The sequence below is a fragment of the Sapajus apella genome, unplaced genomic scaffold (assembly GCF_009761245.1).
Source record: "Sapajus apella isolate SASKATOON/1434 unplaced genomic scaffold, GSC_monkey_1.0 scaffold1, whole genome shotgun sequence".
Taxonomy (NCBI): Eukaryota; Metazoa; Chordata; class Mammalia; order Primates; family Cebidae; genus Sapajus; species Sapajus apella.
Genome location: NW_022436941.1, coordinates 25,217,803 through 25,232,715, shown reverse-complemented (window position 1 = coordinate 25,232,715; position 14,913 = coordinate 25,217,803). Strand labels below are relative to the sequence as shown.

The window sequence follows — 14,913 nt, the reverse complement described above, 5'->3', positions numbered from 1 at the left end:
CTATTCTGCTACAAAAGGAAATTGCTACCTTGTACCTGTTTAGCCCAGATAGCAAAGACAGAGAGACAGATGTCCAGAAGTGCTTGCAGAAAGTAGGTTCTGGGCCTGACCCTAGTGCGCTTACTGCAGGGGTGCAGGAGTGAATGGAGAATGCAGCTATCTTGAGAGCAGGGTGGCCAGGGAGACACCTGACAGGTCTAAGTCAACAAGCTTCACAATCAGGCAGTTACTTCTCCTTTACGGTAAGGAATGGAGACAAGGGCTGGTAACAGAAGAACCTTTGTGGAAAGATGAGGCCTGGGGAATGGAGAGCCCTCTCACAATTTAGGGTAGTAAAAAATACTGCTGGAAGTGATTGGCTGAAAAGGAAGTAAGTTGAATAGTGTATCTCTCAAAGACCTCCTCCAACCATAACTCAATGCTGGAAGAAAATGCAGCATCAATGATGACATCCAACATCTTATTTTTTTATATAGAACACTGCTCACACTCTACTGGAACCTTGCCTATCACAAATAAAGGAACACGTTGCCCCACCCCTAGCCCAATACCCTTCTGCATGAACTGGGTTACATAAGTTAATTATCTTCCTACTCCTCCTGTCTTTCATGTCATTTACAACTTAGGTTGCTTTTCTCTTCAGTGGCTTTATTCTCCTTCTGCGTCTTTGTGAATATCTTGTTTAATTTGTAGATTCTTCATTTCAACCAAGGATGCAACATGAAAGCAACAGGATTATTGTGCAGAATGATACATGTTAAAAAAAAATACTAGATAAAAGTTGAACACCCATTCCTTCCTTTATCTTCCAAAATGAGCCCTCATCCATCTCTGCATGGATCAGCCATCCAGAGATGTGAGCCTGGGCTGGGCTAACCTAGCATTCCACACGTGAATTCACGAGGCCAGGCCCTGCCCAGGCTCACACCTCTGCTTGGCTGATCCCCGCCCAGGCGTGCCTTTTATTGCTTCTCTTGACAGCAAATCACAGAGGAAAGGTAGCATTTTGGCAAATTTTAATAAATTTTGGACACTTCCAAAGATAAAAAAAGGCAACTGAAACTGAATATGGACCTTCAAAAACTGTAAAGGACACATAGTTGTTTTAAACCATATAAAAAGAAAATTTGTAGGAATAATTGAAGCATATGTTTGAATGAACACTCCTATCACACTGTGTCTCCCTGAGAAAGCCATGAGAATCGATGTGGCATCTAAAGTCATTTTTAAATACATAGATTCTTAACACCATTACCTTCTAAAGCCTTAGCTATAACTAGGTATTTAAAGGGCGCAAAGGTCTTTTTGAGCATTCTTTTGCAAAACAGTGTAACAGTTTTTATTGAAGCAAGCATTTATTACTAAAAAGATATAACTTAACCATGTTTCAGTTAGGACTCTCCAATTGCAAGCATTAGAAACTAACCTCAACTGACTTAGCAAATATTGGGATTTATTAACAGCATATGGTAGCAGATACTGGCTGAGGGAAAGCTGAAGAACCAGGTCTCGACAGGCACAGGAACCAGGCTGCTCCGGGTACTTAGGTAGTTGAAACCAGTGGGGGGATTTCTTCAAGATGCCATTGTTGAGTTTAATGAGAGCCAGCCATTTTTTAATGTTTGTATTGCATCGAGATTCTAATGGAGAGATAGCGCATCTGATGGCCTCACCTTGATCAGTGTTAGCAGAACAGTCCCACTAAGGCTGTAACCACTGGGGAGAAATTAGTCTCAAACAAAATCATGAGGCTGTTTCCAGAAGACAAGAACAGATAATGCTAGTGGTGGTGGGAAGGAGAATAAATATCTACTCTAGGCTACCAGGTGACTCACTGATGAAAGGATTTTCATCTCTGTCTCGTACTTTTGAGTATTAATTTGATGACAGCATCTAACATTATATGTTATGTTAATCGAACACAATATTGACCTAGCAATCCAGAATGGCTTCTTTGCATGGTGATTGTCATGAATTTGTACCAGAAGGATATCCTGTGTTCCAATGAAGATACTGTCTGCCTTTCTTTTTAGAGAGCAACAAAAAAGTATGCATGCCATATATTTGTTTTGGCATATATTTCTCAGTGTGTATGCCATATATTCATGTTCTCTATTTTTAATACTCAGGTTATCTAAATCACTGTACTCCTTGAAGACCCATAAGTTAAATAGTCTTACTTTTTTCACTTTTGAGCTATTAATATTATTTTGGGGAGACAACATGTACTCCAACCATAGATAAACTGTATTAATATTTCTTCCTATGAATCCCTAAATGGCCAATAATTTTTAAACATTTTCTTTTCATTGTAGATTTTATTTTTATGTTTCATGTTGCATTAGGCCATTTTTGCGTTGCTATACAAAAATACCTGAAGCGGGGTAATTTCTAAAGAAAAAGAGGTTCAGTGGGCTCACAGTTCTGCAGGTTATATGCCTCATGGCTCCAGCATCTGCTTCTGTCAAGGGCTTCAGGAACCTTACAGTCATGGCAGAAGGGGAAGGGGAAGGAGGCATATCACATGGCAGAAGCAGGAGCAGGAGAGAGGTGCCACATACTTTAAACAACCAGATCTCATGAGAACTCGCTTTCACGAGGACAGCACCAAAACATTCATGAGGGATCTGCCCCATGACCCAAATATCTCTCACCAAGCCCCACCTCCAATTTTGGGAATTACATTTCGACATGAGATTTGGAGGGAAGGGCTGGAAATGAAACACCCAAACTATATAATATGTGAACCAATAATCATATACAGAGTTCATTTATTTAGGTCTTGGAATTTTCTTTAAAGATTCTAACTGCTAAAGGGATATTTGCTCTTTCCTTTCAGTAACAAAATCAAACCAATCTTTAAAAATTGTAAATATTTAACTATAAACATTCTATTAGTATTCATGTATAAATATATACTGCCAGTGACTGCTGCTGTGGTTCAAAGAGGGATGAAAATGACTGGATTATTATAATAAGGACAGGTGTTGTTTTACAACTATTAAAGTGATACGTTGCCAAGCATTTGTCTAGAGCCCCTGATTCCTTTTCTTCCCCTCACACTTCTCATTTAATGTTAGCAATCCTTTAGGAACTACCTCCAAGTGTTAACCTATGTATTTCCACAGCTAACACCCTAGTCCCACTCTCCTTCATCTTGTCTACAGCAAGAGCCCTCTAAAGGTTTCTAAGCTTCCACTCACAACAACTGATTTTCCAGGCAGCAGCCAACTGTCTTTTAATACCATGGAGTATGTCAGTTCCAAGTCAGAACCATCTCTCAGCTTTCCATCACACCCAGAATAAAACCCTAGCTCCTCCACATGGCCAACAAGACCTGATATAATGCACCTGTCAACCTCCCCCATGCCTGGGATATGTCCTTGCCATTCCTTGAAAGAGCAAGCGAGAACCCGTCTCGGAGCCTTATGCTTGCTGTTCTCTCTGCCTTCCATACTCTATCTCCAGAAGGCTTCACAGCTTGCTCCTCTCTACATCTCAGATCTCAGTTCAAACAACAGATCCTTGGAGAGGCCTTAGTAATCAATCACCTCTCTATTGCCACTGAGTCCCATTCCCACTCACTCTCCCTTACTCTACTTTAGGATTTTCTGCAGCACATATAATCTGACATTATTTTTTGCCTGTCTCTTTTTCATGGAAAGACAAGCTTCATGAGAACAAGAACTTCGTCCTAATTGCTCCTGATTCTCCAGTCTTGTAATGTCACCTATCATATAATATACTCTTAATATTTGCTGAATGAATATTCCTACTTCTGAATACAATGTCTATTCCCATGAGCTATTTATGATCCCAGTTATCATAACAGAGAAGACTGATATTAGTGCTGCAAAGGTGAGGGTGAAAGTCTAAAAACATGGTGGTATAATAGAGAAATAAGAAGAGACGCTGGAGTTCCCTAGCATTTCAGATAACCTACGTTGTACCAGATGGTATTATTAATGAGACTGTCAGCAATTCCCTACTCTGTGTACCTTACAGATCTTTGGCAAGAAAGCATATTCACCTGAGGCTGTAGTGCCTTAGAGGACAAAAAAATGACGAGAAAGTGCCCATTCTGTAGCACGAAAAGGAAAGCGGAAATCTAGGCCTTCTTCAAAGTCTAGGCCTGTGTTTTGACTTTAAAGAATTTGCCCAATCTCCTCGGCAGTTGTGGTCTAACTCTGGCCCTACTTAGTCTCTGAAAATGGAAACAGATAATGATAAGTGTAATGGCAAGAACTCTACACTTGCAGTTAGAGAGTACAGGTTTGACATTATGATAATTAGTAGCCTTGTGGAAATAATGAACCTCCTTCACAAGTTATCACAGAGAGTCCAGGAGATGTGGCTGTGAGGGAGCCCAGCCTGATGCTTACATGCTTATATGGAAGTGCTCGGGGCATATTCATTTCCTTCCATCCTTCACACTCTAGCTCTTTGCTTTTCATCTGGCAAACACAAAATAATGATTTGGCAGGCCATATAGGCTTCTAGAGCATCAATATATAGGCTTCAAAGGTTTGTTTTCTGAGCTTCACATAACTAAATGTATTACATCTAACCAGCCAGAGATGCAGTCTTCTTTGGCTAGAAACAACCTCAGATCTTGAAAATACATCGCCTTCACTGCATTTTATTCTCAGTGCATCACTAAAATGACAAGCTGCTTTCCTCAGAATGTATCAGGAATTCTGTTTCTTAGCAACACTCCTCCCACAGGCAATAAAAGACAGAACATAATTCCTTTGAGCATTAGAAGTCTGCTTGTAATACTGAAAATGTGGCCAATTTCCCCTCATATGCAGAATTAGAAATCAGCTCTCCATGTTTGAAAGATAATATAATTGAGACCCTTCAAAATAGAGCTTTTGAAAAGTTTAGCGAATTTCTTATTCTAGGGTCTGCTATTTGAGGGCTTATTTTTAATGATGTTACAGAATTTTAATGTATTAGGTCATAATTCAAAATTAAGAATGAAGCATTTCTAATTCTAACCTCTTTCCTCCTACTGCCTCTCAAATTCATCTTTTGAGAAAGTATATCAACATACTCATTTCGACTATCAGGTGCACCCTTCAGTTTCGTATTCCAGATTTCAAAAAATAAAATTTTATTTATTTTGAGATGGGGGTCTCACTCTGTCACCCAAGCTGGAATGCAGTGTCATGATCACAGCTCACTACAGCCTTAATCTCCCAAGCTCAGGCAATCCTCCCACAACAGTCTCCTGTGTAGGTGGGATGACAGGCGTTTGTCACCATACCCAGCTAAGTTTTACATTTTTTTTGTATAGACGGGGTCTTGCTATGTTATCCAGGCTGGTCTTGAACCCCATGGCTAAAGGGATCCTCCTGCCTCGGTCTCCCAAAGTGTTCAGATTACAGGAACGAGCCACTGTGCCCAGCCTACATTTGTAATCAAGTACAAAATAAGCTCATTATAGACATAAAGTTTGTTTGAAGGTTAAAATCCAAATAAGTCTAGTATTTGTGATATATTAATGACATACTTTTCCATAAAATAATAGTACTATTACATTTATTTAGAAATTATGTGCCAGGTACTCAGCCTTTTAAATGCTTTATTTGCCTCTCATAAAAACCTTGTAAGATAAGTATTAATTCTCATTAACCATGGAACTGAGATTTAGAATAGTCAATTAACTAGGTCAAGGTTAGTCAGCTAGTAAATAGAAACTCGTGTGTAAGTAATATATTAATCTTTACCCTCCAACATTTGTTTCCTTTTTGTCTTTATTTTGTGCTCTGCTTATCGCTATCTTTGACCTAGTTTGTTGAATCTAATTGAATGAATAAATAAAACCACAAGTAACTTCACATTTCTAGAAAAGGTGATATTCAATACTTTCCCAAGGCAATTTGAATATATCCAGGATTAATATTTAATCCTTTTACACTGTATTTATATGTTGCAAAGATCCAGAATTAACATTTATTCCTTTTATACTATAATTGTACGTTGCAAAGAAGGTGTGTTGAATGAGTTCAACGTAGTAAAAAAGCACCAATGAGCTCTGAGTTATTTTAGATGAATTTCTCATCACCAAACTATTTTTCACCTGTTTGATAATTAGGGTGATTTACCCCATCTTCCCTGTATTTGCAATTTTGTCGTGTCCTGTGGGTAACTAGGTGACTAGCAAGCAAAACAAATTTGGTCACAATTACTTAAAGTTCGTTGTCATTTCTGATGAATCTAATGTTTTCTTAGACACCTGACATTTGATGGCTTTCATGTTCTATGATTAAAAACAGTCTTGCCACTATAATTTAATAAACCACTCCTTAACTTCAGTATGAGCACTCCAGCAAATGCACTATCTGTTATGTTATGTTATTGGCACAATCCAACAAAGTGCATTATCATTTAGCTTTATATTAAGTAGTGTCTTGGGAGAAATCTCTCTCTTTCCATATATACACAAATATATGAGTATGTAGATATATAGGTATTTATATATTTACATACATGTATATATTAAATGAAGTATCTTAAGGACAAAAATATATATTGAAAAGAGTGCTTATGATGAAAGAATGTATTGAATATACATTTCTTCCTTTTAGCTACCTTGAGGCAGTAGTCCATTGCTAGACACATATGACATTATTTAAAATGGCTGTTAAACATTAAATGATTCATATACAAGTAAAAAAGAATATAAATAAAAATTGTACTTTATACACTAAAATAACACGAGTGAATTTTTCTAGTAAATTAAAGGAAATGCACTATACAATTCTTACTTTCCTTGTACCCTCAACCTTGCAGGAAGGTTTATTTGAGCTGGGACTACATACAGTCTGTGACTACAAAATGAAGACAGGCTCAATGGCTCAAAAGGTTCTCAGTCCCAAATCTTGGCCTCATTACAGGTTGCTCTAAGCAACTTTGTTTTCTATTGTGGCAGAGGAATGACACAGTTCACATTCAGAACTGAATTCCATGGGCATTCCCAAGGTCGCATACGATTCTCAGCACAATTATAATTCTATACTTTCTGATCTATTAACAAAGTGTAATTAAACTTTAGGGAGAATGTCAATATAAGAATGATCTTGAATCAACTCTGATTTATAAAACAGCAACTCCCTTATAACGTTGGTACTCATGACCCAGCATAGTTTGAAATGACAGCAGTGGACTAGCTTAGTGTAGACTATTCTCCTGTTCCAAACACATAAAAAGGCTAGATAAATACATGCACACAAAAAAATTATTTAAGTAAACGGATAAACTTGAAAGGAAAATCTGTAAATTTCAAAAATGAAGAGGGTTATTCAGAGTAGTAAGTGCATGAGGAAATAATCAACTTTAATGGGGGTGGGATCATCTAATGGCTAGGGACTGAGGGTTTAGCACCTACAGAAGGCATCTCCCTGAGTCTCAGTTAAACAGAAGCTGAAACTGAATTTCATATAATTTCAAGGAATAACTGAGAATACTATTCCTTGAGGAAAGAGGCCAAGCAAACGTTAGTTTTCAAGTCCAAGGACACAGAAAGAAACTTCTGTTATCTGCCCATTAGTCTGGATTGGGTTAAAAACTAAATGTTCCCATGAAAAACTGGAACTTTAACCCTGCACTTGGTACACAGAATCCAAATTAACTCCACTATCTTCATATAAAATGCCCAAGCTGTAAATTTAATATGAGAAACTGATTCTGGAATTGCTGGAGCCCTGATTACTGTGATGGAATTCTCCCAAAGCCCTCGGCTTACAGATTTCACTCTGAGAAATGCTAACTGCTTAGCATATCTACAAAAATACAATGACAATCTACATGAGACAAGTATCCATCATGCAGTGGGCAGCACTACAACAGGAGGATCAGCACTCTAAGAACTTGAGACAGCATAACCAAAGGAGACCAGAAAGTGGGGAAGTTTTAAATGGTATGTAGAAACTGAAAACAAACAAAAAATTGGTAAACTTGTGAAGAAGAAATAGAACTTCTAAAATAGAGATATAGGCATAGAAATTTTAAAACATAATAAATGTTAGCAGATATGATAGGAAGCAATATAATTTGTGAATAGAAGATTTAAGAAAATTAGAATCAAGTACAGAGAGATAGAAGATACGTAAAAAGTTAAGACACAAGAATGGACTGGAAAAGTCTAACAATATGCCTAATAGAAGTTTCAGAAAAAAAGAATAAAGAGGATGAGAGTTCATACAAAGACATAATTTTCCAGAACTAAAGAAAGACATGAGTCCACAGATTAAAGAGTCGTACTGTGGTAACAAGCAGAATAAATACATAAATCCAAAACAAGTTTCATCATAAACTGCAAAATGCCCAAGAGAGAGAGAAAATACCTAAAAGAAAATGAGAAAAAAAGAAAAGATCACTCACAATGGAACAAAGAATGACTGAACTCAGCAGCATTAGCAGCCAAAAGACAATAGACTAGCATCTTCAAAATTCTGAAGGAAGAGTCACTCCTGGGGCTGTACCATGGGGACCCCTGCCTTTGATGAATATGAACAACCTTTCCTCATCATCAAGGATCGGGACCACAAGTCCTGTCTTATGGGACTTGAGGCCCTGAAGTCTCATATAATGGCAGCAAAGGCTGCAGCAAATACAACATCACTTGGACCAAATGGGCTTTTTAAGATGATGGTGGATAAGGATGACAATGTGACTGTAACTAATGATGGGGCCACACCATCTTAATTAAGCATGAGGGATGTCGATTGTCAGATTGCTAAGCTGATGATGGAAATGTCCAAGTCTCAGGATGATGAAATTGGAGTTGGAACCACAGAGTGGTTATCCTGGCTGGTTCCTTGTTAGAAGAAGCTGAGCAGTTGCTAGATGTAGGCATTCACCCAATCAGAATAGCTGATGGTTTTGAGCAGGCTGCCGGCATTGCCATCGAACATCTGGACAAGATCACTGATAGTGTTCTTGTTGACATAAAGGGCACCGAACCCCTGATTCAGACTGCAAAAACCATGCTGGGCTTTAAAGTTGTCAACAGTTGGCACCAACAAATGGCTGAGATTGCTTTAAATGCCGTCCTCACCGCAGCAGATATGGAGCGGAGAGATGTTGACTTTGAGCTCATCAAACTAGGCGGCAAAGTGGGCGGGAGGCTGGCGGACACAAAACTGATTCAGGGAGTGATTGTGGACAAGGATTTCAGTCACCCACAGATGCCGAAAAAAGTAGAAGATGGTAAGATTGCAATTCTCACATGTCCATTTGAACACCCAAGCCAAAAGCAAAGCATAAACTGGATATGACCATAAATTATAAAGCTCTTCAGAAATGTGAAAAGGAGAAATTTGAAGAGATGATTCAACAAATTGAAGAGACTGGTGCTAACCTAGCAATTTGCCAATGGGGCTTTGATGATGAAGCAAATCACTTATTTCTTCATAACAACTTGCCTGTGGTTCACTGGGTAGGAGGACCTGAAATTGAGCTGATTGCCATTGCAACAGGAGGGCGGAACGTCCCCAAGTTCTCAGAGCTCAATGCTGAGATGCTGGGCTTTACTGGTCTTGTACAGGAGATCTCATTTAGGACAACTAAGGATAAAATGCTGGTCCTTGAGCAGTGTAAGAACCCCAGAGCTGTAGCCACTTTCATTAGAAGAGGAAATAAGATGACCATTGAGGTGGCCAAACAATCCCTTCAGGATACTTTGTGTGTCATCCGAAACCTCATCCTCTATAATCGTGTGGCCTACAGAGGTGGAGCTGCTGAGATATCCTGTGCTCTGGCAGCTAGCCAAGAGGTGGATAAGTGCCTCACCTTAGAACAGTACACCATGAGAGTGTTTGTTGACATGCTGGGGTTGCCCCATGGCCCTTTCTGAAAAGAGTGGCATGAATTCCAACCAGGCTATGACTGAAGTCTGCGCCAGATAAGTGAAGGAGACGAATCCTGCTCTTGGCATTGACTGTTTGCACAAGGGGACAAAGGATGTGAAGCAACGCCATGTCCTAGAAACCTTGCTTGGCAAAAAGCAACAGACATCTCTTGCAACACAAATAGAATGATTTTGAAGATGGACAACATTTATAAGCCTGGAGAATCTGAAGAATGAAGACACTGAGAATACTGTGTAGTAAGATCTACTACTGTGATTAAATAAATGGATGTCTTGTGAGGCATCTACAGTTATTTATTATTACATTTTTTTTCAGACACTGTAGATGCTGTAATAAAAAGAGCTGTTCAGTAACCATAGTTTCATTTGTTCAAAGCTGTGTAATTGTAGGGATACTACCTCAGCATGCTTTGGTATTCATTAAAGGAATCTCTTTAGACAATAACAAAAATTCTGAGGGAAAAGCTGTCTGAGTGAGACAAACGTAGTTTAACATACACAGTATCCACTCTCTCCTGCCCTCAAAAGAAGATTAAAGGAAGTAGTTTACGAAGAAGGAAACTTTTCCCAAAAGGAAGGAATGGGATACAAGTAATGAATAATGCTAGCAACAAAGCTGATAAATAAGTACGACTGAGTACAAACTAAAACAATAACAAAATGAGGATGGGAGGAGGGTGAAAAGCAAGGTGAAACAAACATCTGTGATCTATATAACAACCTGAAAAATTAGGATTTTGCTCTGTTAAGCCTGTCCTAGGGCTGTCACAACCAATTATCACAAACTTGGTGGCTTAAGTAAAACAATAAATGCATTCTCTCACAGTTGTGGAGGCCAGAAGTCCAAAATCAACGTGTTGACATGGTAAATTCCTTCTGGAGGCTTTGAGGAAGAATCTGTTTCATGTCTCCCTGGCTTCTGGTGGCTGCCGGCAATCCTTGGCGTTCCTTAACTTGTAGCTAGGACTCCAATCTTTGCCTGTCTTCACGTGGCTTGCCCCTTTGTGAGATTGCCTTCACGTGCCTTCTCTTTTTCTGTCTCTTACAAGGACGTTCATTGGATTTAGAGCCCACTCTGACCCAGGATGACCTAATCTTGAGATCCTTACAGTAATTATACCTGCAAAGACCCTTACTCCAAATAAGGTTGTATTCTAAAGTTCTGAGTGGACATATTTTTTGAGGACAACAAGTCAACCCAGTATTCATGTTAAAAATGTAAAAGTAGCTACTAAAATGGTTTTTCTAAAAAGCAGAATGTATACATTCAAACAGAGAGAAATAGAAATCTCTTGAAAGCAGAAAAGAAAAAAAGCATAGTGAATCATAAACCAAAGTCCAAATAAATTAGAAATGATTTTACATGCAATCAAGTTAAAATGCAATTGTTAAAAGACAAATTCAGATTAGATTAAAAGCAAAATAAAACCCACACATACAATTGAATCTCTAAATATTCACAGACGTGTGTTTCATTCTCTTTAATACCTTCTTCAGTGTCTTAGCAAGAGAGAAGTACATTTTCATTTGATTTGTGTCCTCAAATCATTTTCACCTGTGACATTAAGCTCAGCCTATAAACAGAGGTTACGAAATAGAAAAAAGGGAAAAAAAAATCTCTTTCAAACCAAATTTCTCCTTTTCGGGTGATAGCCAATGAGTTAATTTTTCTGGATCAGCTTTAAAAATTTTTATCTTTGGAGTACTTTCAGATGACCTACAACATTTGTAAAAGTTAGAAGCTGTAAGATTTATTTTTCACTCCCCACTCATTGTTATTCTTCTGCCAATTTTGTGTCTCAATTAAAAAAAAAAAAATTCTTTGAAATTCCTGACTACAAAGAACATCTCTTGTTACCAAACCTGTAGACTATGACTGATTGTCAATCATAGTGAGCACGACTTCTGAATGCACGACATGGGTCAGTTTTTTGGAGTTCAGAATTTCTTTTAAAAAGTCATTTGCAGACATACGTACATGCACATCCCAATGGTAGCTCCTACAATTTTATCTAAGAAAAAATACGAGTTTCAAAATCAGATACAAAACACAAATTTTGAGCACAATAATGATGTCCAAAAGATGAAGAAAATTTAGTCAATGGACTAAATGGACTTTTCCCCTAAGCCCCATCTTGATGAAAATATACAATAGCCATCTAGCCCTAAACAGTGTGAACTGTGTTTGTTTTTTAAAGTGGACAGTGAATATAGAAGCAACTTTAATTCAAGACCTAATCTAATTCTTATTAAACCTAAAAGTCAGACAAATTCTCTGCCCTTCGGAATATAGTTGAAAAATAGCTTTGTTTGCCTACCCCAAAATATTGCTCACTCTTCAATGGAAGGATTCCTTTTTTTTTTTTTTTTTTTTTTTTTGAGATGGAGTTTCACTCTTGTTACCCAGGCTTGGGTGCAATGGCGTGATGTTGGCCCACTGTAACCTCCACCTTCCGGGTTCAAGTGATTTTCCGGCCTCAGCCTCCCGAGTAGCTGGGATTACAGGCATATGCCACCATGCCCAGTTAATTTTTTATTTTTAGCAGAAATGGTGAGGGGTGGTTCTCCATGTTGGTCAGGCTGGTCTTGAACTCCTGACCTCAGGTGATCCACCCACCTCGGCCTTCCAAAGTGCAGGGATTACAGGTGTGAGCCACTGCACCTGGCCAGGATTCTATTGTTCATCTTTATATACCTGACTCACTGCATAGTGCTTGATGGTCAATAAGTTTGTTGAATATGTGAATTTACACAATAAATTCCCCCAAAACTTATTTCCCTTAGGTCATAAAGACACTTTCTCCTATACTTTCACCACATTAGCAGGCCAGAAGAGTTTATGTTCTGACAATCTGACCCAACATTATTCTCTGATGTCATTTTATGTATAAATAAAGTAGTTGAGGCCTAAAGAAAAGTCAATACATTCAATCAATCAACAACACTATGAGGTATTATGAAGATGACCAGCAATTCTAACTCTTATTTTGGATTTTAGAACAAATTAAAATATTTCATTGTTTAAACATGAAGAATAATTTTATTTTAATAAATTATTTCCTTTTATTAAATAAAATTTAAAAGATAATTTTAAAAAAGACATCACTTTATTTGTAAGGCCTTATTCAAAATGGCAGGAGACAAATTTCACAGGTTGAAAACTTTTTATTCTATTTTAGTAATCACTGCTACGTTTAAAAATGAGTTAGAGCTGGGCACAGTGACTATGGAAGCTGAGGCAGGAGGATCACTTGAGGCCCAGAGTTTGAGAACAGCCTGGACAACACAGCAAGACTCCATTTCAAAAAAAAAAATTTTTTTTAAGCCGGCATGGTGGCACATCCCTGTAGTCCCAGCTACTTAGGACTTGAGCCTGGAGTTCAAGGCTGCAGTGAGCCATGATGACATTGCTCTCCAGCCTGGGTGACAGAGCGAGATTGCAACTAAAAAAAATAAAATAAAAAAAAAAAAAAAAAAGAAAGAAAAGAAAAAAAGTGAGCTAGAAAGTCAAGTAAAAGCAGTGAAAAGATACTAGAATTAGATTTGTTGAGCAATCAGGTAAGCAGGATAAAGAATAATTTTAAGTGATAACAGACTTCTATTTTAACTGTTTCTTATACATTTCCTTGTTTTGATGAAGGTGAGCGATAGCTGGTAATCAGAATCTTATGTCACTTTCTTTGCTACCTATTGAGTCATTTAAGAAAAGTTTTGTTGGAAGAGAAAAGGTGCTGCCTAAAGTAACTTTGAAATATATTTTGACTGTGTACTGTAAAGTTAAAGATGAAGTGTACTCCAGTAGGTAAACTTAACATATATATGCTAGGTTACCAATTCTGAAACCACTTTACATGTGTACTAGGGCTGAAAAAATAGGGAACAAATTATGATGAAAGTTAGGTTTCAAACTGGCAGAGAAAGACGTTACAAGTAAACAAAAGGGAAAAGCTAGAGTGAACCCCATGGTGCTGGATTAGGAGTTGTAGATATCCATATCAACTCCTTTTTATTTTAAATATATACAGAAAGATACAGAAATCATTATAGATGTGTGTATACCTATGTTAGTCCACATTCATGTATGTCCTAGCTCTGTTCACTGAGGTCTAGAAGCCATGACATCCCAGTAACAACAAGCACATTCAGCACTCAAATCTCGGATTGCAAATACCATCTTCCAATAAAAGGAACAGGGTTCAGGCTCTTTGGAGAAATGACTGATTCTAGGGCTGAGCAGAGAAAATACAAGATGAACCTGGGGCATCGTGATAGTGCCAGAAAGCAAAAGCTAAAAAGAAAAAAAATGGGAGCATGCCAAAAAGACATGGCTCCCAACGGCCAAAGCTAGAACAATCTGAGCAACAAAACAAATAATTACTGGAAAGTACCACCAAAAAAATAAAATACATAGCTACAAGTAAACACTAAAAAAATGACTAAATTGATCTCCCTTACATTAGAATTCCAAATAATGTACATAGATACCCCTCCCAAGGAAGTGAAGCTTAACTCCTCTCCCTGTGAGCAATGTTGGACTTAGTGACTTGCTTCCACAGAATAAAATATTAAATGAGAAAATAGTAACTTCATAATGGCAAAACCTGGCACACACCACTTAAACCAAGTGATCAAGGTTAAACTTAGCAGTGGTAAGTCATGTTGCTATCATGTACATATTGATATGAGAAAGTTACCTCACTTTTGTGGTATTCTTCCGTGGAAAACTATAATCCCAGTATGCTCATGGGAAAATATCAGACAAACCCAAAGTAAGAGATGTTCTACTAAATATCTAACCGGTATTCTTTAAAAATGTCAAGATCTGTAAAAACAAGGAAAGGCTGAGAAACTGTTAAGAGTAAGGAGGCATAATGATTAAATACAATGTAGTGTCTTAGACTGGGTCCAAAACCAGAAAGGGGGCATTAATAGAAAAGCTGGTGAAATCCAAATAAAGTCTGTAGTTAATAGTATTGCACCAATGTTAACATCTTAGTTCTGACAAATGTTCCATGTTTATATGAAGTATTAACATT

General features: G+C 37.8%; 1 pseudogene; it reads left to right on the top strand.

Annotated features, from left to right (window-relative positions):
* Positions 1-8,493: 8,493 nt before the first annotated feature.
* LOC116548736 lies at positions 8,494-10,236 on the top strand (annotated as a pseudogene).
* Positions 10,237-14,913: the final 4,677 nt, after the last annotated feature.